General features: G+C 38.7%; 1 protein-coding gene across 5 annotated transcripts in view; it reads left to right on the top strand.

Moving 5' to 3' along the window:
* TBL1X (transducin beta like 1 X-linked) overlaps positions 1–22,012 on the top strand; it is a 197,631-nt gene that overhangs the window by 41,854 nt on the left and 133,765 nt on the right. For 4 of the 5 annotated variants that reach the window (XM_085212629.1, XM_085212608.1, XM_085212611.1 and 1 more), the window contains exon 2: positions 16,254–16,327. The exons of the other annotated variant lie outside the window; for it this stretch is intronic. The gene's annotated coding sequence lies outside the window, so the exon portion shown is untranslated. The remainder of the gene's footprint in view (positions 1–16,253; positions 16,328–22,012) is intronic. 5 annotated transcript variants of the gene reach the window in all.

Here is a 22,012-nt window from a genome sequence, read left to right as displayed (position 1 = left end):
GTATGAGAGCAGTCCGCCTGCCTGGCCTCAACAGCATGGCCCCAACATTTATGAAGGGAAAAGCAGAGAAGTACAGAGAAGCAATTAAGTGAGGTCTTATTTTGGTTCCACTGAGGGATCTAGGATGAGCTGCCCTCCGTATATAAGCAAGCTTCCAGCAGATACTGAAAACAGATTTGGCAGCAGCATTTTTTTATAACTCAATTAGAACTTCCAAGTGTGATGTAGTGGAACTGGAGTTTAAAAATGGGAAGCATGTTGTTTCTTCATGTGTTGAGCTTCCTAAAAAGAAATGGAGCCTTATTTCATTTTTAAAGGCTTATTACCTTCCATTTTAATGTAAATTTTTGTGTTTTGAATACGAATCTTCAAATTAATAGTAGTCCATAATAAGCGTCATTTTTTTGTTCTGTTTTTAAATCTAGTCTCCCCCTAATGTAGGTGTGATTTGCATAAGATCCTTGCCTGTCATTGGTGTCTGCTTAGATGTACTGCATGGGGTGGCAGGGCTGCAGTCACCTGCTGGACCACTTCTTTAGGAACTGTGCCTCATAGCAGCCTGAGATTCAGTCTACTTTATCCTGCTAAGATATGCTTCTTTGTGCAATGTAGGGAATATTCTTGGAGGAGGAGATCTCTGCCCTGGCTTTCATGCACTCCTGTCTGCTGCCAGAGAATAGACAGGATGGGTAGGATGCTACTGCTCTGCCAGCTCTGTGCACTGTGCATGATTCAGGCCGTGTTGAGCTCTCTCACAGCTGAGAGAGTTTTCTGCTGTGTCCTTGCCATGAAAATCTGTCCATTACCTATTATCAGAACTACATGTTGGGATCGGGTCCTATATTTTAGTTCTATCCTGGAAAGCCAGCACCTTCAGTATCTCAACTTCAGAATTTACTGTGCATGCACTGAAGACTCTCACCATTATGTAGTATGCTGATAATGATCCATCAAGAGCTGCTAATTAGGAATCAGTGGAAAAGCTCATGTGTGTTTTAATTTCCAAGATTCCTCTTGGCTTATAATTCATTGCCAAAACAATTAAGAACCTCCACTTAAAATGGGACCTTATTATACTATCTTATTGAGTCTTACACTAGGGAGGAAGTAAACAAAGGATTAAATGAGAGGATGAGAAGTACTTAATAGTGCAAGAGGTGAGGGCCTCAAGTTGCACCAGGGATGGTTCAGGTTAGATATTTGAAAAAATTTCCTCTCAGAAAGAGTGGTGAGGTGCTGGCACAGGCTGCACAGGGAGGTAGTGGGGTCACCATCCCTGGAGATGTTCAAGAAATGAGTAGATGTGACACTGAGGGACATGGTTAGTGGGTATGGTGGGGATGGGCTGGTGGTTTAAATTATCTTAGAGGTCTTTTCCAGCCTTAGTGATTCCATCTGTGATCTTAGTGATTTCCTCTGTAAGAGGAAAACTTCTCCCCTCCAGTATGACTTTTTAATTTTTTTTTTCATTTTATTTTAAGGTCAAGAAAACTACTCTTTCACAGGCTTAACATCTGTCCACTTCTAGTGCATGAAATGTCTAAATACAGGAAAGTACATGCAGTATTTATGCTTCTGTGAGACAGCATTATGCTCTTAGCTAGGTTTATCTGAAAAGAAAAGCTTTTGTGCCTAGAGAGCTCTTTTGATCAGAATCACGATTGTTTTTTTTAAAGTCTATATTCATTATGCTGTATACCCTAGTATTAACAGTATTTACAAGTAAATCACATTTCCATTTGGGATTAAACTGGTCCCATATAAACACCTGCTTTGTCTGATAAACAGTGGCTCTGAAATACATAAAGTAGTGCACATTTAGTATACAGTGTTTGAAACATCACTCATTCATTTTTCTGGGAGGCAGCCTTTATTGCTAAAGTGTTGATTCTTAATTCATGACTACTGACTGATGCTGCATTTTCTTTCCAGTTGTACTTCTCTTGTGAAGAGTCACTTAGTAATGACTGGCAAACAGTGTCTCACAGGGCTCAGCTCTCTGCCGCCAGTGGGTCACTAGAGAAATGATGGCTGTTTGTCAGAGCATCCTCTATAAATCTGGGCTGTTGTGGAAAATGGTGAAACCTGGAATCAGTTCTGCAGCAGCTCGAGAGAATGATTTACCTGATGCAGACTGCAGTGTAATACTGATAAAAATGTGCAGAGTGGCAGAGATCATGGGGAATTCTCCTTTTCCGCTTGCCCACTAATATCTTAACCACAGTACATGTACAGTTGGAGATGAAGAAGATCCCCTTGTTATTTTCAAGCTGTGGTTCCAACTGTAATATCACGTGATAATACTATCACTTTGATCACAGGGTTTCATTCTTCGGTTTGCTCTTTTAATAGGCATATTTCTTGTCTGCTGGTGTGTTACATGAGAAAAGCCACTCTTCTTTCCTTAAAACTGGATAGGGTCAACCGGGCTGTTAGCCTGCAGGAATTTTGGTAGAGGCTGTTTTGGCAACATGCAAAAATACTCCCTGCAAAAGGTAGAATTAATGAAGTTAGGGGAAAAAAAAAAAAATAATCAAATTTCCTTGGGACTAAATGGGGTAGAAATCTGAAACCTTTGCTTAAAATTTCTATCTTGTCTATTTTCAAACGTTTTGCTTTCTTCCACTTTTTTTCTGCTTCCTTGAGAGGAAGAAGCTTAGGAGATGAAAACAAAAAACTGAGAAAGAAGTGTAAAAAAAAAAAAACCAATATCCAAATGTTTTAAAGGAAATAATTTTAATGGCAGACCCATCATTTCATTGGTAATTGCTTTTACTTTAATAAGTTCTCTTGAAAAATGTCAGTGTTCTCCACATGTGGAAATGAGTGTGGATATCCTGCAAAGAAGTAATTTGGAGAGCAGCCTTTCTCTTCTTATTTTCATGGTTGCTTTTCCCAATCTCAACAGGATTTAATTGAAAGCAATACATTAATGTGGTTTTTGTTTTTTTTTTTTTTTACTATCTCTTGCTACTGCATTAGCATTCTAACTTTGACTTGGATGTGAGTGACTTAAAGCAGCATCCAGCTGCTAGCCTATAATGCATGTGATATTTCAGGGAAATTAGGGGTTTTTTTTGGCTCTTCAGCATGTGAGCATTTTATGTTCACTGATATTTCCTGGGAACTTACTACCTGCAAAAGGTGCTTTAGTGTCCCAGTTTTTATCGTGTACGTTTAGGATGATTGTGATGTACACAACTTTTAGCGTGTTTGGTCATTTAGGCATAGAGATACCAAGGTAAATAAGTAGTATCTGGCATTCTTTTTCTGTTTCCTTAACTCAGTAACATTTCCATTTCAGGCCTGAACTTTTTTTAGTAGATGTTTGACCCATTTTTCATGTAATCACAGAAACTTAATCCTGCAAACACCAAAGCAAGCATGAAACTTGCTCAGATGAGCACTTTTACAGACATGGAGATTGCTAAGGTAAATAATCACTCATTTGCATGGAGTAAGAAGTGCAGAAATGGAATCGTTGGCTCTCAGAACTGTAAAGGAGTCCTACAGTTATGCTTTAAAACCTCTCTTGTCTTTATATATAAAGAATCACTGAAGGAGAAAGCACTCCCATGTGACTTAATCTGAAACGAAGCTTTTCAGAAGTCATTCTTAATATGCAGAATATGTCTCTTCATATGTCTGGGCTCATTTTCAGAGGTCTTGACTAGGCGGTTTAGTCTGATGTGCACTACAGCAGTGTGTAAAGTAAAATATACAGAGATTAAAATTCCTGTGAAATTATGTTTGTCTTTATTTTGTTTCTTCATCAGTAGGTCCTGGAAGAATAATATAAAATTGTATTTTTAAACGTTCCTTCTTGCACACTGATACTTTCTGCTTTTCATTAGGTTTCCCCAGGTTAATATTTAGACTGTCTTGCACTAACAAAAAACTATTGCATCATTTGGCTGGAACTACTTCAGCAGGTATTTAGATCCAACAAATTCATATGAGGAGTTATTGAATTTCTAAGTAATGCAAACATTTCTACCGATCTTTCAGCAAAGCTGCAACTCTTTATCTCAGCATCCAAGGTGGTGTGTTAAACACCTGGTGCTTAATTCTGTGGAAATTTCTCTATACTTTCAATATATTGAAAGTATATATATATATTGAAAGTAAATATATAAATTCAATATATTTCCCCATTCTCTGCTTGTATTGTGTCCCTAAGAGACTGCATCTACCCGGTGCAGTGACTTGGTGTGTCTCGTATCATCTGTGATATTAATTTAATTGATTATACATTGATTATGGCATTGTCATTGGGGTGTCGTGGAAGTCTTTAGAAAAGTGTGTGACACAATGTGGCTGACAGGTTTAACTGCATCTAGAACTCCAGCGGGGATGTGTGGCACGAGTAGTTTTGGGAAATGGTTAATTACCTGCGCTGTTGCTTTGATGCCAAATCAAGACAGTAAACCGAAGGAAGTAATTCTGTTTTGCTTTTGATATTCTGAACAAATTTAAGTTTATTGTAAATTGATCAAAGTTCAGAAATGCAAACCAAAAGTATTGTTGAAGCGCCCACGTGGGCAAACCTGGTAAAATTCCACATGTAAAACTTTTTGAGTGGTCCTTCTGTAGTTTCTTGTTTCCTTTTGTGGCTGTTAATTATACTGTATTAGTTCTGGTTTGCGGGTTATTATCTCACCTGAAGTTTACATGTGCTAAATCCTCATGCTGGGTACATGTTCTCAAACATCACACAACTGCATACGTGTCTCACGAAATACATTAATTGGAAGGCACTCTTTTCCCTCTAGTAGAAATGAGTGTTCTGTAGGTTGACATAAATTTAGCATGTATAGACTCCTTGAATTTGAAGAGAGTAAGGAGTTAGGCTTTGTGTTGGGCATGTGTTTCAGTTTTTTTTCTTACTCTGATAATTTTGATACATACATGGTTCTGAAAATTAAAAGGTAAGGTAGTGAGGTCCTTCATAGAGAGTGAGTGGGACTTAGTGACTAGAAATTGAAGTTTTGATGATAATGGCTTCTATTCAAGTCCGTTGTGATCTTAAAAGCCTGTTTCTTTCATGCTAACTTCAAAAGTAAACAGTGATCAGATAAAGGTAATTTGATATTCTTGAGAAATTGATTGAAAGATCAAGAACCGCAAGGCAGCAATGCAAGCTTCTTTGTGTATCATCCCTGGCCAGTAGGGGTAATTTACTCTAAATCACTTCAATTCTTGACCTTAATAACAATGGAACCACCATATCAGCTTGAAACACTGCCTGCTCGCTTTCGCTTGCAAACTGCAATGTTTCTTTTACCATTTACATTATGCATGCGTATATTTGTATACACACAAACTACATGTTTTTATTTGCAAATCTGTCTTGGCTTACATACTTTCCAGCCAGGAATGTGGGTGGCTTCTGCTGGCAGGACTTTTCCAAGAGTTACATGCAGTAAAAGTAATTTTTCAAATAATCTTGAAGTTGTGCTGATTTTCAACGTGCAGATTCTGTATTGGAAAAATGAAATATACTTCTTATGGACTCTAATATGTAAACATTGACTACCAAGGTCCCAACTGCAAACATCAGGGGATAATTGTCCTGGTTTTCAAGTCCCTTGTTTTTGTTGGCATAAGTTAAGTGTGCACACAATCAAAAGCGTGTGTACTTTATATTCCGTGTATCGTATACCAAAAGCCGAACCAGAATTGTGCCTGATACTTTATGCTTCATTGAAATTGCAGAAACCTTTTCCATCATCCAGAAAAGAAGGGCCAAATTGATACGTTCAGGAGTGCATGTGACACAGAAGGCTGACTGAAAACTATCTTTACAGCCTGGGGCAAATTGCGCTACTGCAGATTAATAAAATGCTGGGTGTTGCTGCAGCTTAGTAAGAGTTGATGCTTCAACAGAGTTGTCATAACTGGCTGTGCGATGGCTTTTTCATCACTTTGGTTGTAAAGTAAAAGACAGGCGTTAAGCCACCTCGGAGTTATTTTTTCCCCGCTACTGGGCTGTTGGGTAACTGCTGTGAGGAATACATCCCCTCCTTACTTGTGACCAGCAGTTCAGTGCTTGGTTCTTAATTCAGTTGCTTCTCCTTCCTTTGGTGATGGATGAAGGTGCTCTGAAAACATAAATTTGTGGAAGGTATTTATATTTCATCTGTAAAAGCAATGTAGTGAGTGTGTTAAACTACAGCTGATCTAAGGCAACGCTCAAGGTTTTGCGCAGCTATACTCCTTCATTTTTGTGCAGCAATGTTGTTAATATCGATTTTTACACCACTGGGTACCGATAGAGGTCATCCCATCTGCTGTAAAGGTTTGTGAGCATTCTTACTTGCCAGTGGTATGCTCATGTGTAGAGGACATCTTGTAATACACTCTTAACATGGGATGTTTAAGGTGCATGTGTGATTATAGCAGAAAAAAGAGAAATCAAGTTCAGCTATAACTGGGATTGTTGTTTTCTTAGAAGAAGTGGTTGTGTGTTGTTTGACCAGAATGCCTGCTTTATTAAAAAAAAAAAAAAAAAAAAAAGACTCCCATGTATTACCTGAGGGGATGCTACTGGCCTGGGAGAAAAAGTACTTTCTGGAATGTGACTACAAAGCATGCATGGCATTTCTGAGGCAATTAAGAGATTCCAAGCTTTAAGGGAAACCAAATTGTGTTCTGCCGAGTTCTAGTAATGGTTTCATTCCTGGCAAACTTCTCACAAAGATAGGTTTTGTTAGTGGGAATAAGTTGGCATTGGGAGTATTTGATGATAATTAAGAAATTAACACTGTGATGTGAGCATCTACAATATGTTAAGTTGTGTGGGAACCATCAAGCTCTTTGCTTCGTTACCAGTCAGCTCCTTTGAATTTGCACTGCTGTTATATTTTATATATATATATATATATATATATAAATAGTTTTATTTTAACCTGTAACTTACAGGTCTAATATGATCTACATTTTGGAATAAGAAGAGCATTCAGATTAAATATTCAGGATACATTTTTCAGGAGAATACATCAGTATAAGCATGAACTTAGAAGTGATAGAAGTGGTTATAATCAAGCTGCTTTTGCTCCAACAACTGAGTGTGTGTATTTGTAGGAGGGGGACACCTGAAATGTAGAGGTTTTTTTATGGAACTACCACAAAAAAGCACTTGCAGTGCCAGCTGAGGACATGAAGATGAGAGTGAGTAGTGATGAGTCCGTGAGGTCTGACCTTTCTGGCTGCGTTCTGTGCAGCTCCTCACAACCCTAATGCAATTACATAGTAGAGCAGGGAAGTGGCCATTTGTAACCGTCCATTTAGAAATGACTTTTGAGTGCAGAAATGGGCATTTGGCATGAAATAACAGGAGAAGCCTTGTTACTGTGCACTATGTAGTTCATCTGTTTGCTGCTAGTGATTGGAGGTGTGTATTTAGGATTACGGATCGGAAGGTCTCGGTTGCTAATTCAGCTCTGCAGGCCCCCAGTGCCTAGTCTCAGACAGGTCGTTCTGGTCTTTATCTCAATATGCAAATGTTTAAAACGAGAAGAACATCTGTTAACATTGTAGGATGTTGTGTAGATTATTTAATGGTTGCAACAATCTGAGGTGGGTAAAGTGCTGTGATAATGCCACCATGATGGCTCTAAGCCACCAGTATGATGCAGCTGTGTGAAGGGCTTATGTGCGTACAATGCATTAGATGTGGTATTTTGTAGGGAGAGGGAGAAATGCTAATAGCATTTTACAAAAGCTTCCTGGGACCTCATTTGGAATACTGTGTCCAATGCTGTTCGCTTGCAGTCAGGAAAGATGGCCTTAAATTAGAACAGATGCAAAGACAGACTAGGCTGCTCAGAGTAATGGAGTACTTAGCTTTCAAAGTGATAATTTAGAATGCTGCTGTTGTTCAGCTTGCTCAAATGTGAAGGCTGAGAGAGAGAGGATAAAGATATTCTTTGTAAATAAAATTATGGATAAATAGGGCGAAAAAACTGTTTCACGTAGCGTGTAACCATTGTGTCTGATATTGATATTATAAATAGCTCCTGAGCAAATTTAGGCAAGAAATTGAGAACATTCTTAACCATTTCCCCTGAACAGGACAGTGGGGCAAAGAACCTGAATTTTAAAAGTTTAAAGAGTGAATTTAGTAACTTGTTCAGGAGATCTGTAACGACTATAGGAAGTTAAGTCTGGATTTAAAGTATTTGAAGTATTGAGGTCTCCAAGGGGTCTGAAGGAAAACTGAAACTGTTTGTTTTCTTTAAACTTATTTGGCACTAACAGCATACTTCATGGTTTCCAGTGGTTGCATGTGGATAAGAAGTGTATTTTTCCTGCTCTTCTCCCAAACCCTTTAATAACAGCTCACTTGTACTCACTTCTGCCCTCATTTTCTCACATTCGCCATTGAACTGATTACAAGATCTGTGATCAGGGATGAATGGCTCCCCATGGAGAAATAGACACAGAATGACAGATATTTTTATCCTCTTTTGTTGTGTGATATCTGGTCTACTTCCTGTGATAATTTAGGAGTAGTCGTTACTTTGCAATTTAAAAAAAAAAAAATCACTGCTATTATAAAGACATAGGATATGGCCAATGCCCTCAATCTCTGCTTCTCCCTCTGTGGTATTCTGTAATTATAGCCTTTTCTATAGCTATTATGTTTTTTGTACGTTATTGAAAAGGGTTTTGTGGCGTTTAGGACTCAAGGAACAGATATACTATGGAAACTTTGGGTCTGAGCATTCACTGCGTAGTTGCCTACAGTTTCACATCCATCCTGAAGCGACCGTCCTGTGTCTCTGAGCTATGTTGAAGCATATGTTGAAGCATCACACTGGTGATTCATACAAGATGTTGCAGCCTTTCCACTACTAAAACTTTGCTGTTTTGTCTGAATAAGTTGTTCTGTAACAATGTCTGAAGGATATACGTATTGGCTTCTCTCATTCTCTTCAAGGAATGTTTCCACTAAGTGATGTCTTGCCATTTGGTTATCCCTCTGCTGTTGCATTTGCAGCATCTATGAGAAAGCAAACTTCCAGGGAAATCAGCATGCCATCAGAGACCTCAGACTAGAAGGGGAAATAAGGCAGGAAAACGAGATGTGAAATTTCTTTCAGACAGTCTAAGTTTGCTATTGAATTAAGTCATCAGAATGCGGGCAGGAAGTAGAGAATGGTAAACAGCAGCACTTCCATTAGGTCGTCATGTTTTTCACAAAGCCGTACAGCCGGAGAGTCGCGTAGTGTTTATAACACATTCATGGCATAGCTGCTTCCTGCTAAGTGTGCAAGAGGAAGAAGTGTTGTTCCTAAATTAGTAAGTTAAGGTCACAGAGAAAGCAGCTGGTAAAGGCTGGGGTGCAGCTTTCTAGATTTTATTCTGGACAGGATTTAAAGAGAAAGTTTCTCTTCAGTGTTTCACTGAAGGATGAGATTATGAAGTAAAAGCCTTATTTTTTTATTTTTATTTTTATTTTCTTAGGCTCAGGCCATATCGTGCCACCAAATGTTCAGCTGACTGTGGAAAGGACTTTGTTGTATGTGGCTATTATCACAATAAAATATTGATTCTTGCAGGCAATCGCTATAATACAAACTTGATTATTTATAAAATATATTAGGCAGTGGAGAACTCCTAGGAAAGTAGGTTAGGCAAGCAAGAAATTATACCTGCATTTACCAATAGCTTACCTTGTGGCTTTGTACAAATTATTTGAGAATTAGGGAAATAATTTTGGATAGCTCATTAGTGTTATAATTTTGTTACAGGGATTAGCTCAACATCGCTTTTTATTTTTTCCCCTAAAAAGGCTGAAGCTCTATTTTAGGCAGAATTCTGATTCAATAAATGAGTTGAATTCAGAAGAGTATACTTTTGCTTTGCTGATGAAACTTAATAGCCAGTCCCTTGAAAATTTTAGCCATAATATTTATAGTAGAGTAGACAGTTAAGGTGATACATAATTTACTTTGAGATAAGAAAAACACCCTAGGCAATACGTTTTGGTTGAAGTGCACTATGCTATGACAAAGTTCTTTCCCTTCTGCACCTACAGATCGTCGGTCTGAATGAAAGTGCACCAAGAACTTGCCTTCTGTTGGCAACTGTGACAGCAACTGTGCTGTTTATATTTAAACCATGGGATTATCTCCACTACTTTCAGATGGTCTGAAGCGAGCTTCTAGCAATGCCCTTCATGATGAGTTCCTGTAATTAATGGCTGCTGAAACTACAGGCCTCCAGCACTTCCTCTCTCCCACATCTCTGTGAGCTGTGGAGCATGAGGATCAAAGAAATGTTAAATCTATTAGCTTTAGGCTGTACAACGTATAAACCCAGGTCACTTGTGCTTAAATGTGTGCTGAAAAGTTCTAGTGCTTGCTTGTGTGAGCAAGGTACCCAGCAGAAGCCAGGCTATAATTGCTGTAGCTGTAACACTGAAATCCTCTTATTTGAGTAAGAAAGCCTTTTCTAGGTTGCTGCGCTGATTTTGGATGATGGTTGTTAAGCTGAAAACCTATTTATTACCCAAATAGAAAATATCTCATGGAAGATTTAAACTGGTGCAGTTTACACTTCTGTCATGATGACAGAGATGCATTTCTGTGCCAGGAATCCATCCATTGTTCATCTCATGCAGCCGTGGCAAGGCCCCGGCCTCCCTGCTGTTGTGAGGGGGACTCAACTTCCTCCTGGGGATGAGTGGGGAGAACCTGCCTTTCTACAGGTCTTTCCTGGCCTCCCTGGCATGGCAGGCTGTGTGTAAACCCAGTGTCTTTTTCAGGTCTCACCCAGCAGGAATTGAAATGTAAACACTGTACCACTGTGGATGTTGAGGGCTTGGAAATGTGAGCCAGGAGATGATAAAAATAAATGGAGGAGAGCGTTTCCATAAAGGGTGCAGAGACAAAATCTGAAACTTGTTTTATGTCTTTTTTGGTCATTTAATCTATTTTTTATTTATTTATTTATTTTAAATTAAGCATCCATCTATTGCCAGTAGTTACAGATGTTTATCTACCTGTTATCCTAATTAGCAAATACATGGGAACTTACTGATGAATAAGAGAGACTTAGACTGCTAACTTTTTGATAAATTTTAGGATCGTGAGCAATAATTGGCTTATGTATGAGTTACAGCCTTTGGATTATTTAGGTTATGAAGCCTGCTTCCAAGGTCACAGCTCTCTGCAACAGTACTGCTTCCTTGTCTGTGGTGGATTTGCAGGATCGGTTAAAACTGGTGGCTGAGCTAGGACATTAAATCTATTGCTGTCACTATTTGAGATCTCTTGAGAAGAAGTGAGGCTGAATACCGTTTTATGTTATCTTGACATATGCCTTTACGCTGCTTATCAGCAAGATCCACGTGTTCTGAGCATTTTTGTTTCCCTGTTTCATGTGAGGTCAGGTGAGGATAATTGGGTTTCAGCATTAAAGTGTACTTAACACAGAGTGGCTGAACAAAAAGCAAGTGATTTGTTTATAAATATTGCCTTCGTTGACCATATTGCTTTTATACTTAATTTTTATCTATCAGATACCCAGAATGTTTGTTGGAGCTCTGTCTTTTTGCAGTGTGCGTAAACATTACTCATAATTTGTTTTTTAAATATGAAGTGTAATTTTAGCCTACCAATTTTATTTCAGATAACTGCTTTTTCACTCTTGAAAGAATGAAGATGTAGGGGAATTCCTCTTTAGCAGACACCTTCTAGAATCAAATCATTTAGCTGTAGTTACTAAGTATGCTGTTACTGACTGGTCACTTGGTACTATAGCAGCAGTATAGCAGGGATACATGGTTTTTCACCAAATTTGCATAGTTCAGCTTAGGCTGAGATTTTTAGATGAAGAACAAGACTCAGTGGCTCACGTTTTATTAGAGGCTGTGAGAGTTCTTTAAATTAATCCCCAGGCTGTATTTGAAAATTTCACCCCAAAGAGAGCGAGGCTGCCCCTCCTCTTGTGTAGAAGTGTTCATTCTTACACAAACATACAAACACTGAATCACTTGCTTAACCTGCTCGATGTTTGAAGGCATGTTGGAGGATTTTGGAGCAGACCCCATCATTTGCTTGGGAGTGCAGCAGAGCACAAGGGTAGAGACTGGAGTGGTGCCTGGACCAGGTGATGTGGCAGAGAAAGGCAGAAGAGAAATGTGACCAATTGTACTATCCAGAGAAAGGAAAGCATGGGGACTTATGGGAAACAATGAAGGAAAAATGGGTGGGTTGTTTTGTTGTTTGTTTTTTTTTGCGTTTTTTTTAAATGAATCCTTGGGGGGAGGGAACCCAAGACAACACAGAGCAATTTACTAGCATGTGGAGCAAAATTGCACGTGCAGTGTTCCATGAAGATGTTGCCCTGTGTGTCAGAATGAGTAGGGGAGGAAGAATAATAGTAGGGGTAATAATAAGTGTAGAGATAAGAATAAGCTCTGGGTAGCAATTAGAAACAAAGTTGCTTTTAAATCCAGTGCCACTCTTCCAGATTTGTCTTTTTCCAGAACTTCTGTAATCTGGACAATTGACTTGCAGGTTGCATACAGCAAACAGGATCGTAAATCTTAGGAAGCTACTCGCAGAGGTAATGTGAAAGATTAATCTGAAGTTTTCATTCATACTGATTTAGTGTTTTCTTTTCCAGTCACCTCTGTGATGCACTGGTCCTGAACTGTGTTAAAGCTAAGGAAAAGCTGCTGCAGCACTTGTAGCGTGTGTAGGTTGTGCCCTGTGAAGTACCGATTATTCTTTGTGGAAAGGCAACCGTAGTCTTTTGTCACTGAAATTTGGATTGTATTTCAGTGAGGAAACTAAGAGGAAGAAGAGCAAAGAAACATAGGGAGATGAATGGAAGAGGAGTTGTATAAGATAGAAAATATTTAAGAGGAAAGCTAAAAATAGGCAGGAGGGCAGATTAGTAAGGGAACTGACAGATTTAGGTTATTTATGTAAACCAGTCTAGAAAGAATCATACCAAGAAGCACAGATGACCTATACAAATCTAAATTAAGGTCTGTGTTGCCTCTTTGTGAAAGGGTCCTGTTACAAATAGTGGTGATGTCATGAAGTAATTCAGAGAGCTACTTTTATGTATTCAGAGGTGGCAGAAATGTTCTTAATGAAACTGCAACTTACATTTGTGTTCATTTAGTCCTAATTCTTTGATACAAACCCAGTTGTTGCCAACCCAATTACTTAAACTATGCTAAAAATAAGACTCATGCATCAAAACGAATGCCTTTTAATTTTCTTTGTTGTTCTACATTTTGGAGGAAATAGCCTCTCCTTACTGTAGGAAATCATCTTAAGTTCAGACAATTCCTTTAAGGCCCTTCCCCAAGTAAGGAAGAGCTTTTGGGGACAAGATGAGAAGAGATGTGTGTGCGTGCTTTCTGGCAAAAATAGATGGATATATTCTATCAGCTACTTTCTTGCAGTGGAATAAGTGCAGTTATTCTTGGTAAATGGTCCTGAGAACATACCCTCCGCCAGTACTTACGATGTTCAATGAAATCAAGAGGTTTGTGGCTTGTTGTTTTTGTTGTTTTTTTTTTTGTCTTCAAGAGAATTACTTACACAGTGCTACTATATCTGGATTAACAGCATTATAGAGTGAGTTTAGATTAGTATTTAGACTGCCTAACTTTGGGCTCTCTGTAAAAACAGAGGATAAGGTTAAATATATATATATATATATATTTAATCTTACATTGTAGATGATGTTAATCTAAACTCAAGACTGAAGCCTGCAATCCACAAAACCTTCATACAGCTGCTTTGACATCTAAGTTGATTTCGTATATTTCTTTCTTTAGCAAGGGATTTAAGTGCCTAACATTCTGCTGCTGCACAGATAGCGCTACTGCATTGCTTATCTTCTGCCCAGGTCCTTCTGGGATCCTGAAATGAAGTGTTCCTGCACATAAGCTCTTGGACAGATCTCTTTTAACACACATCATTGGAAGTGAGTTCAGCACACAGCACAGTAGCCATGTCTATGGCACGCTAATCAAAAAGACTGTGTAGGGAACCAGGAAAGGAAATGCAGGTAAGACAGGGAGTTAGTTGTTGAGAATAAATCTGAAAATTGATAGGGTAAGAGGCAAGTGCAGGAGGCTGAGCTGGAGAGTAAAGCAGTGGGAAGACCATTGGAAAGTAAAAAGCGGTGCGAAAGAGCCATCAGATCTGTAAGTGAAGGGGACAGAAACTGAGAGATGATGCTGAGATTAAAAGGAAAGGTAGTGCTTGAGGGCTAGAAACTAATGGGAAGTGGGATTCTGGTTGGAGGGGAGTAGTGTAAAGTGGATGAGAACAAAGCAGCTACTCTAAAGGGATGGGGGAACAGGACTGAGATCAGAAATACAAGAAGGCTGAGCCTGATGGCAAGGAATGTGATGGGATGGCTGCAAATGCTCCAAGCGGTGACACTGGTACAGCTTTGGATAAGAAGGAGAGATGGCCAAGTTCTGTGGGACACTTGGGGTGTCTGTACTGAACAAGTAGGAACTTCTCCTTTTTGGTTGATTCTTTCTTTATAAGAGCTGGAAATTAAACCAAGCTCAGAAAGCAGTGGTCTTGAAGAACATTGTTAGAGTTACAAAAAGGCATTCACTGCAGAGCTGGAAAGTGAAGAATTAAGGTTGTCTGGAGCTTGTTAACTGAGCATTCTTGGATGCTGTGCTATGGTTTTAAGTTATACAATCTTAGAACTATGCTGTCCCTTCTGTAGGAGCACACATGTATTACAATTGTTCAGCAAAGGAGATAGATATTGCGAACTTCAGAGATAGCACATTGTCCCATTCACTGCCTAGAAGAAATGAAAGATGTGTCACCTAGTTAAGGAGATGAGTACAACATCCCCAGAGAATTAAAAGTATTGTGTAATGTTAGGTGCTCTGATAAATGAGTTTTAGGAATCTTTGATTGAGATCAAAATTTCTAATAGTCTTAATTCAAAGGTTTTGTTCTTTAAGCTCACTGTCTGTGAAGATGATACATACGATGCACCTTGTGGAGAACTGCAAAGCAATCTGTTATAGCAGTACCAAAGAGAAGCTCTCTGGGAGAGAGTGGCCAGGTGCTGGAATGGGCTGCCCAGGGAGGTGATGGAGTCACCAATCCCAGAGGCATTCAAGAAATGTTCAGATGTTGTACAGAGATATGTGGCTTACTGGACAGTATTGGAGATAGATGGATGGTTGGACTGGATGACCTTGGAGGTCTTTTCCAACCTTCGTGATTCTGTGATTCTGTAGCTATAGTTGGTTTTGAAATATCCATTGACTTCCAGTAAATTCTTCTTTGAAAAAAGAGTATCTTGCTTACTTCTAGGATATGTTTACTTGCGTGATAAGAGAAAGCTAAAAATGATTTTATTGTGAGTTGATGTAATTTTAATTACGTTTTAGGGAAACTAATTCCATCTTTGTTTTCTTTCTAATTTGGTTGTGTTCTGACCGTGGTCAAAAGTAAGGTAGTGATTACTGTTTAAAACGCATAGCTTCAGTTGTGTCATATCAAATGCATTGCTTTTCTGCATTGCTTTTCTGCTCTGTTATTGTTAGGTGGACTGGTCTAAATTAGGTGGTCTAATTCTGGAAAATTTGAATATGTGCAGGTGGACTTTTGTGTCAGTAAGCTATACTTAGTTAATTGGAGCTCCATGTGTCTGCAAAAATTGACTCCATATGATTGAATAGCATGTTTTGAAATGTTTCTTTAATTCATGCTAGTGCCTGGAGAAAGTAGAATAACGTTTTGTTTTGAGCTCCTCCTTAAGTGACAGTGCACCTGTACACAAACCTTTCAGTTTTTCAAGTGGTAATTGAGTGTGTAGGTTTTTCCTCTTTCCATGTTAACAGTTTCAAGGTAGCTTCAATCTGTGTCTAACAAAGCCTTTACTGTGCTTCTTTCTGTTTGTACTCCTAAAAACAAGTGATGAAATATACTTAAATCATGCAATCCCACCATCTACTAGGTTGGATTTACATGAGGTTTCTGACAGAAAACTCTTTCATTTAAGGCTGTACCAAGTCTGGGAAAAGAAAAAAAAAATAGAACTGGTGAAATAAAAAACTCTCTTTCTGCAGAGAAAACAAAAGCCTTGAATTTCCTCCTGGCTAAGCAAATTGATGGGGAAAAAGTCCTGATAGAAAATATATAAATTGCTGATAATTTTTGGTCGTAAGACTTGATACAATCAAGAGATGAATTTAAAAGAAGTTACATCAATTCATTTTGTTTTTCCATTTTTCTCAGGTACCTAAGGATAAAACTGGCCTGCAGGGAAAATCTAGGGGGAAACTGGGGAGCTTGACTGCGCCTGCACCTGAGTAAGTGAGAGCTTAACTGAAAACTAGCTTTACAAAATGCTTAAAAACAGTCAACAGTTTTCACATCTTCTCACCTAAACTGCAGAATGTAAGTTGAGACAATGCTTTGGCTTTTGGATTGAGAAAAATACTAAAAGTAGTAGGGTTAGCTAAGCGGAATGTACCATAATGCAGCCTTCAGTGCTTTTTATTGCTATCCTTAAAGGCTCCATTAAACTAAATGTAGATTATATGCAACACTGGTATTCTGGTGTTTTGCCTTCTCAGTTCTTTATCCTGAGACTAAATGGTGAGTTTGAGTGACCAGACTCGTCAGATGGAATCGCAGTGACGCACTGAGGTTTAGTGGGATTGAAATCCTAAAAAGAGGCTTTAAGTGTGATGTTATCAGAGAATGGAGGCTGAGAAAAAGACCTTATAATGGTGGCCTAGTATGGTTGTCTTGCTGAGGGTGCATTTGACATTGTTTGAGACAAAAGCTATTGTCTCACTTGGATTAGCTTTCATTAAAATTTGGCTAGGGGTGTTTTTCTCTGGCAGTTTTGACGGGACATGTGGCAGACCTTCCTAGATGTTGGAGGGTATCCAACAATCCCAAACCCAACCTACACAAGTTTCTTAAAAGGCAAGAAAAGAAGAGTATTTTTCAGTTATAGCAATTATCCAGCTTGCTTTCTTGCCTGGCAATCCAAGCATTATTTTGGTAACAGTAAATATTCCATAGGTCAGAAAGGTACTCCGTTGTATTAACTAATTAATATATATAGTAATATATGGAAGACATGTAATTATAATAAGCAGATAAGTACACCATAGCATGAAACTTCTCTGTACTGGTAACGTATTTTTAATAATGGGCAAGTTAATTGAATTTTCTGAAACAATTGCCAGAGCTGAAGGCTTTCTTCCTGCCGGCATTTGTCATGTTAAAAGAATTATTTTTAGTTTTGGAAGGCTTCAGTAAGTTGGATATTCTAGCTGGTATCTACATTAAATTTTGCAGACTCTTCTTCTCAGCTGAGATTCTCTCAACTTAATCTGATCTAAACTTGTTATCAGTGCATTCTATTTCGAATCTGTTCTGTGGTTTAATCTTGTTCTTGTACTGAATGCATGAACTCATCAACTGATATCTGTCATGTCACTGCATTAAAAAGTACATTACATTTTGTTGTAGTATTCACCGTTTCTCTCTTTGCAATAAAGTAGAAGGCAAATATATATATATCTTCCATTGTTTTTCCACTGTTTTTGATGTTAAAGAGAAGTAAATATGTACCTTTATTGTAGGGTTTGTAGGTTATACACCTAGGACTTTAAATTCATTGTACAATTTGGAAATACATCAAGTCTCATTTAGCACTATCATTCTTTCAATTTCTAAGTTAGGTATTGAATCACACGTAGTGCCTGAGGCAGTATTATAACTGGTTGCTTTCTGGTGCATTTGTTGTTCCTGCTGAGGTTCTGGTTTCTGCAAATAATGTGCCCTGTCAAACTTGCACTTAGTGTACTTAGTTGCAGGAATGGGGACCATGGACAGATGTAAGGTTTATTAAAGGAGAGAAATTCAGTATTCTTGAATGATAACAGCATGTTTTTAAGTTGAAATTGGCTGAACAGTTCTGTGTTAAATCCAGAAGGGACCTTTGAGAGAGCTTTTTTGCCTTGCTTCTTTTAACTTTTGTACTAACACATAGCAAATGTTTTCATTTATTTCCTGTGTTATCAGTCCTACTCTGCATATTTTAGTCTATTGCTACTGACAGTGATGAAAGGCAGGTATTTCCTGACCTTTTGTATTTTGGGTGCCATATAAGTTCAGCTGTTCACTTCAAGAATATTTTCTTCTTCAGTCTTCTTCCTAGTTTCTCATTCTGAAGGTAGCACTAGAAATTCCAGGTGCAATTGCAATCTTTTTGATATCACAATGTAGATTTTGTAGCTGTGCATGTGAAAAAGTAGCCTTCTCATACAGAAGAAATGTGGTCATTCTTCTGAGCTCAAATATTTGTCAGAGTAGTGACTCTTATGTGAAGAAGAGAAATTCTTTACAGAGAGAGTATTCTATATCATATAGTATATATCATTCTTATATGAAGAGGGGGAAGTTCTTTACAGAGAGAGTGGTGAGGTGCTGGAACAAGCTGCCCAGAGAGGTTGTGGATGCCCCGTCCCTGGAGGTGCTCAAGGCCAGGTTGGATGGGGCCCTGGGCAGCCTGGTCTAGTATTAAATGTGGAGGTTGGTGGCTCTGCATGTGGCAGGGGGGTTGTAGCTTGATGATCCTTGAGGTCCCTTCCAACCCTGGCCATTCTGTGATTCTGTGAAGAGATCAGTGAAGAAGTGTCAGTTTTGTGTTACTTTTTAATTGAAAATTGTCCTCAATTGTTGTTTGAGGAAGGCAGAAGTCAAGAACGGTTGAAGTAACAAATGGCCATAATCTAATTACATTGTGCAGCCTATTCCTTTATGAATATGGGATCTATCTCTGCTCTAATGTAGGGGTCTCCAGTTATTTGTAGTTTACTGCATCACCTACATTTTTCCTTATGAAGAACAGAAATCGGGCTGCCTTGGGGCAAATTTTTCTCTCTTAAGCATGGAAATGAGCTGGACGTGTTTTCATAAGCATTCTGCATGTAGCAGCCTTGTGAGCCTCGTATTCTGAAAAGAACTACGGCTGTGTGGAAATCTGCGTATCGGTGTGAAACCAGGAAAAATGTGGCGGTGACGCAAATCTCTGTGTATGTATCGCGTTCTTTTTCTGGGGTTGTTAGGTAATGTGCTGCACCTTAGTTTGCAGGCTGCAGTGAAGCCAGCTGATTGAACCCCTTGGTGCTGTAGGATGAAGCTCTCCAGCTTTTTTTTTTTAGTAGCTGATTTCAGGGAGATTGTTATTAGTTTTGTAAATCAAATTGTATGTTTCTGGCAGTTTTTAAAGATACCGTATGCTCCGCCATTCCGTTAGCGTGAAGAATAGTGAAGATGACTGGAAGTCTAAAACCCTTTCTCTACAATATTTTTCCCATGAAGATCAATGAATTTTCTGATTAGAGCTGTATCAACTTAGAATCTGCTGAAATCTAAAAAGCTTGATGTAGGATGCGACAGTTCTAGAAGGTTGTTTAAACTTACGTGCAATTTTTAATTTCTTTAATATCTGTTTTTTGAGAGTGGTCTTTGGCATGTGGCACTTGAGTAGTGGAAAGCTTCAACAGCTGAAATCTTAGTAACAAGAAACCAGAGTTATTTAAAGAGTTTTATTAATTAAATAATTTGTTCTCAGCCAACTAACAGAACTGCAATTGCAACCCTCCCCCGCGCTTTCTGTCTTTGAAAGACAACTTATTTTGACCTGACCTAAAACGTTAATGAAGTGATATCTCCTTGTCTCAGTTGCCTGAAGCCTAAGGTCACAGCCTTTCGGTGGTGTTTGGAAAGTTGTATATCACTACATTTGAAAGGTACAAAAGTCCTGTGGTTGGCCTCAGCATTAAAATATATAGACGCTTCTGCTTTATGAGGCTGTAAACCAGATAATTCATTACTAGTGGGGATCTGAGGGAGTCGTGGGCTTTTAAAGAATAATATGTTAGAGTACAAACTCCTTTGGAGGAGGGTTGTTACTAGGGATTCCTGGAAAGTGAAAGCCTATGATGGTATATTACATGCACAATGTCACCAAGTGTTTTACCTGTTAGGTTGTTTTGTTTTTTCCCTTTTCCCAAAGGTCTAAGAACATACATACGTTCTGTTTGAAACTATAGTAACGAGGGCTGTCTTCTTCTTACATGCAGGAGGGAAGGGAAAAATGATTTATTTTTTTTTAATTTAAATAGGTCCAACATTCTCAGTAACTGTTTAAAGAAATGCTATTGTGTCTACAGTAACGCGTGCTTCATGTGAACAGCACTGCAGCTGTATTGCTGTTTGCCCAAGTAACAAGAATTGAGAAGGAAAGAGGATGACAAGGGAGATAGGTGGGAGAGATGAGCATTGTGGTATGAATGAATTTACGCTGTGCCTTTATTGAGGAGGACTCATTACAGGATGCTTGATCTGTTTGCTGGTTTTTGGAATTTAAAAAGCATCTTTTTGCAGAGCAGCTCATGCGGTAACTAGGAAAACAGAAGCAATTAGTGGTGTAATCTCAAAGGGAATCTCAGGCTTCACTTTAAGTGCAATGATTAAATCCACTAAAATGATAACCATTGCTGCCAAGAACTCCTGTAATTGGTCACTAATGTATTTTGTTGTAGCAGTCGATAACTACTAGATTTCAGGCATGTAATTAGTAACGCATACACGTTTGGTCAGTAAAATTGAAAATCCTAATAACTGAGGCTAGAGGGGGTAGAAAGGAACAGAGAGCTGGAGAACTGAAATAGTGCTCTGTTGATAGTACCTAACTAGAACTGTATGCTTCAATAAAACAAGTGTCCTACTGTGCTGGAATACAAATGGGCTGTCTGTGGCAGGATATAGCAAAGACGTTTGGCAGAGAGGGATTTGAAAGCTTCTGGCAGAATGTAATTGAATTGGCCATTTCTTTAAAGATACAGCAAATTGTTTGCTGCAGCATTCATCATCATAAGGAAGGTCAGATAGGTTGCCAAACATATGATATTCATAATAAAAAGTGAAATGGTGACGCTTATATTTGAACACAAATCATGTTACCATATTTGCAGAAAGCTGTGGAAATGAATGGGAATATTTTGGTGTCGCTGAGCCATTAGTAATTTAAGTAAGATTGTAATTCAAGAGGGGGAAAGTGTATCGTCAGGGAGAAGACCCCCGTGGGACTTCAGATAGCGAGCAACTTAAAATCCCTCCCCTGGCGAGAGAGGATAGAGTGTTTTGGCAGGAGTATTGCTGACTTCAGCTTCTGATCACTTAGGAGAAGATAAGCTTATGCAATCCTGTTGTTTTTCCTTTTAAGAAAACAAAGGCAAAACGTAATAAAGAGGAAGGACTTGAGTGTTTTAAAACAGACAGAATCTAAACTGAAGCATTGTGGGTGTTTGTTAGAATCAGTTATGTTGTGACAGAAGAAGATGATGCAACAAGCTGTAGCATATCTGAAATGCTATATGAAATGCTTGGTATTGATACACTGGGAAAACCCTCTCGAGTCACATCCAGAATGCTGAACATAAATTGTATGCTGGCAACGGCTTTGGGCCACACAGTGATGCCTCTGCAAATGAGCTGTTAGCTTTGAGGTTCTAACACATTCAGGAGACTGGCACTTTGATTTCTTGCACCACTGCACCACTGATAGGGTTGGAAATGGGAATCAAAATAATTAGATTGGATATATAGATCTCAGCAAACCAGCCAAGAAAGCAGCAAGGGGTGGGGAAAGCCTCTTTCAGTTCTGAAACGTGTCTGTTCTGTTTTTATGAGAGGGTGAGGATGGAAGATGTAAACTACAGTGCAGATGCTCTCCGTTTATATTCAAAGCGTGTAATAAAATAATTGAATGTATGCTTCCTCCCATTAAAGCCTGTTAAAATCAGTAATAAAGGGCATTAGGGTTATATTAAAAGGGAGTTCAAATTTTTGGGCAATATATCTCAGTTATAGTAGTCACAGAGCATAGATAGGCTAACTGGGGACTGGTCTTATGCATCATCTGAGGCCTTCCTTCTTCCTGACGCAGGATTGTTCCTACCAGTGCA

The sequence above is a fragment of the Meleagris gallopavo genome, chromosome 1 (genome assembly GCF_905368555.1).
Source record: "Meleagris gallopavo chromosome 1, MGAL_WU_HG_1.1, whole genome shotgun sequence".
Lineage (NCBI taxonomy): Eukaryota > Metazoa > Chordata > Aves > Galliformes > Phasianidae > Meleagris > Meleagris gallopavo.
This window is presented reverse-complemented; position numbering and strand designations above follow the sequence as displayed.